General features: G+C 38.2%; 1 protein-coding gene across 1 annotated transcript in view; it reads left to right on the top strand.

The window, feature by feature from the left end:
- The first annotated feature begins 2,594 nt into the window (after nt 1-2,594).
- The window catches only part of LOC109889242 (synaptic vesicle glycoprotein 2B), a 44,852-nt gene continuing 43,192 nt past the window's right edge, over nt 2,595-4,254 (top strand). Inside the window, exon 1 of the mRNA XM_031822658.1 lies at nt 2,595-2,991. The gene's annotated coding sequence lies outside the window, so the exon portion shown is untranslated. The remainder of the gene's footprint in view (nt 2,992-4,254) is intronic.

The raw sequence follows: 4,254 nt of genomic DNA, 5'->3' as shown, positions 1-4,254 counted from the left end.
GTTGTATTATGAAAGTTGTTTGAAATGTTTGGATAAAGATTACAGGTATGATTTTTTGTAGTCATGTTACGCCAGTTGGAACCGGTGTTTTTCTGGATCAAAAGCGCCAAATAAATGGCATTTTGGATATATAACAACGGAATTAATCGAACAAAAGGACCATTTGTGATGTTTATGGGACATATTGGAGTGCCATCAGAAGAAACTCTTCAAAGGTAAGGCATGAATTATATCTTTATTTCTGAGTTTTGTGTCGCACCTGGCAGGTTGAATTATGATTGTCTGTCTTTGTTTGATGGGGTGCTGTCCTCAGATAATAGCATGATTTGCTTTCACCGTAAATCCTTTTTGAAATCTGACACGTTGGCTGGATTAACAACAAGTGTAGCTTTAACTTGGTATATTGCATGTGTGATTTCATGAAAGTTTCATATTTATAGTAATTTGATTTGAATTTGGCGCTCTGCCATTTCACTGGATGTTGTCAAATCGATCCCGCCAAAGGGATTTGATCCATAAGAAGTTTTTAAGGACAACAAAGTCAAGGTATTGGAGTGGCCATCACAAATCCCTGACTTCAATGCTATAGAGCAATTGTGGCAATGAGGCCTACAAACCTGACTCAGTTATACCAGCTCTGTCAGGAGGAATGAGACAAAATTCACCCAACGTATTGTGGGAAGCTTGTGGAAGGCTACCCACAATGTTTGACCCAAGTTAAACAATTAAAGGAAATGCTAACAAATACTAATTGAGTGTATGTAAACTTCTGACCCACTAGGAATGTGATGAAATAAATAAAAGCTGAAATAAATCATTCTCTCTACCATTATTCTGACATTTCACATTCTTACAATAAAGTAGTGATCCTAACTGACCTAAAACAGGGAATTTTTACTATGATTAAATGTCAGGAATTGTGAAAAACTGAGTTTAAATATATTTGATTAAGGTGTATGTAAACTTCCGACTTCAACTGTAAGCACAATTCAAAATAACGTAACAATCCGTATTATCAGCATATTCAACAGCATTTAAAAAATATAAATGTTATTTTGTGATCAAGCCATCAATGTTTTTTGATTATTTGTGTCGTAAAAAAGTTAGCTAATGGGTTACAATTAGCATGTTTGACATTTCAGTGGAAATACTACTACTATCAGCTTTTTGATGTGGTTTAGCAAAGAAATACATCCTGTATTATCGGCATATGGTCCCCAGTTATTGGCCACCTTACTATTTTGGTCAATTACAATATATATCCGTTTCATTTTGTTCAAAAAGAGACACCGACCTCGTATGCGAAGTGTTTACTAGAAAGTTGACTAGCCGTCCAGTAAAATGTATATATTTTTTAAACGGACCTGTCAACTTTTCAATTCGTAGCCCGGTCCGATGTTAGGGGAAAATTTGCTCATTTCAATGCAAGAACCCAAATGATGCCCCTGCATATAGCTACATATCAGTATGTTTCACCATAGAAATAGATAACTATAATAGACTTTCTGGGTAGCCTACTGGTTTTCGTGGTTATAAATGGAATTGTACGAATTGGAAATGTGTTTATGGTAGGCTGGCATTGCTTAATTGATTATGTGGGTTGAATTTGATCCACAGACGTGTATGGTGTCGTATTACAACTCATGATTTCCATGCGACCTATAGGTCTATTTATTTGACAGGACAGCTGTGGATGGCTGCATCTCACTGTAGTAGGCTGTTGGGTATGTTTTGGTTATTTGCATCTCCATTCACCTTTTGTTTACCATGTTTGTTTACTATTAATGTAAAATAAACATTTTGTCATGCCTTTATTGATCTGATATTTTGTTTTCTAGGCCTACTTGGTACCTCTGTTTTGTTCTGTTTACATTCATTCGTTTGCATTCGCAGTTGTCAGTATTCTAAGCCAAACTGCTATTCAGTGTTTTTGTTTGCATGCATGAACAAATAGGCTACTACTTTCAACATTTAAATTGCATTATTTTGGTAAGACAGCAGTGTGTATGGCTGCATTCACATAGGGTAATTCACCTATTACAAACAGTCTATCTTGTAGCCTATATTCATTACCAAAATGGCCTTCGTGTGTAGGGCGCTGTCCATTGTGCTGATACAACGCAGCGGAGAAAGGCTACAGATTCCTTGGCAATCTGTCACTTCAAAAGCACTCAAAAGCATTTCGCTAAACCCGCAATAATATCTGCTAACGTGTATGTGACCAATAAAATTTGAATTTGATTTGATATATACATTCTTTAGCATGGTGGTGGTGGTGGTGGTGCTGGTATGTGATGTGGAATGCCCGTCCACATTGCATACAATATGAAGGATGACTGCTGCTAGCTGTACTCTGCAATAATGTATGACAGACGCCAGCCTAACCCTGCAGCAGCCAGTGTGTAATGTCACGTTGATATTGATACATTATTTAGCTGTGAACTGCATGCAATCAGAGACCCTGGGTTTCTGGAGTTGGTGATACAACAAATACAGTATATAATATCAATTTATTTTTTTGTTGAAAATATAAGTGTGCCGTTCTTAATTTGATTATGTTTGGTCCCATAGAGAGTGTACTTTTCCTGTAGGATACCTGGCTCTACCTGCCATTCAGGTACATACAACCCTTGTTACAGTATGAGCAGTCACTCAAGAGTTAGATGCAGGCTGGCAGTGGGTCTATGGTCTGATCCAGCCAGTGGATAGTGCTGACTGGGCAGGATTCTGGTTGTGAGTGGGTGTTACAGGGATATATATGGAGGGGGTCTGCTCTGCACTCCTCCACTCATGGGGAAAGGCCTCCACTATCTGATTAGCATTCAGCTAGTGCCCAGACTGCATCAAGAAACTCCGCTGCTCTAAAACTCCACACTCCTTCCTCCCTCCCTTTCACCTCTCTCGCTCTCTCTGCATCATTCTGCTGGACCGGGAGGACCCTCCAATACAAAGTGAATGCCGTGCAGGGGTCTTCCAATCTCAGGGATGAAGGTAAACAAAATTACATATTCTCTTGCTTTTACAAAAAATAAACAGCACTCAACTTGGCTGAACTCAGAGATTATTGTATTTTTTTTTTTTAAGTAAATCAATACTTGTTGGGCTCACTGGGTGTACAGTAAGTTCTGCATGATGATTTTACAGAGGTTACTCATTACATAACTGCTGTGGGAATATCAGTGTACTTATGGAAAACATGCTGCAGCATAATCTGATGTCTTTGAAGCATTCCCTCTTGACTCATTACTCTATTATCACTACTGATTACAATTCTGACTCCGTAGAAAGATCAATTGATAAATTGATACATGAACAGGTTTTCATATACAATTTGAATTTATTGTTGGTTTTTACTGTAAGGCAGACTTTATAATGTTGTATAAAGACAGCGCTGTTGCAGTTGGTCAGGAGATTTGCTTGCCCAGTCCCAGGGTGGGGATTCACCTGTAGCTTATTGCAACTTTGATTTGCTAATATTCTCCATTTGTATTCTAATTCTATTTGTGAATATTCCGATTTGTATCTTTCAGTCTGGAAGAACTCTGGGTTTTGTTGTGGTGTTGGTTGTGCTCTGATGCAGTAGGGTTGGGGTTGCAGCATCACTGCATTTCATGAATCTTGATCACATTGTTTATTTGAATACCCTTCGTAACATTAACATCCCATGATTGTGAAAATGGTTAGATTAAAATGGAGTGAAATGTCTTCATGTTTCTCGAAACATAATGAGATGGGCTACCTGAAAGGATAAAGAGTATTGAGAGAACTGATATAGCCTTGAGACAGGTACTGATGTTTCTGATTCAAGCCTTCATTTCCTCAGTGCATCCAGCAATGTCCCAGTTATTCAAAGGAAAATGTATGAGAACACATTATTCTATCCACAGTCCACTATCCTAACAAAGGCTGTGGATTGATGGGTATCACTTGGATGTACAAAACTAATACAAATAGAAAATCTATTGATTCTCAAGCCATTTGTTTTGCTGGAGTTAATTGGGAGGTGAGTTATCCACTTATCCCAAACGATTCATGAAAACAAACATTGTTTGTTGCACGTAATATCTGAGCAGGGGAACACAACCCTTCTGGGCATAACGTGAAGCGGCAGGGCATTAAAGCATCTAACGACCCACTTAGCTTTTCTACAAGTGGTCTGAGGCAGTTGGTAAATATCGAAAGGCTTCAAGTGCAATTTTAGTAACAATGGTTTTAGGAAACAGATTTAACGATGCACCTACAAAGGTTCTAAAG

The sequence above is a fragment of the Oncorhynchus kisutch genome, linkage group LG4 (assembly GCF_002021735.2).
Source record: "Oncorhynchus kisutch isolate 150728-3 linkage group LG4, Okis_V2, whole genome shotgun sequence".
NCBI classification, from domain to species: Eukaryota; Metazoa; Chordata; class Actinopteri; order Salmoniformes; family Salmonidae; genus Oncorhynchus; species Oncorhynchus kisutch.
The sequence above is the reverse complement of the archived record's forward strand: the minus strand, read 5'-3'. Positions and strand labels throughout refer to the sequence as shown.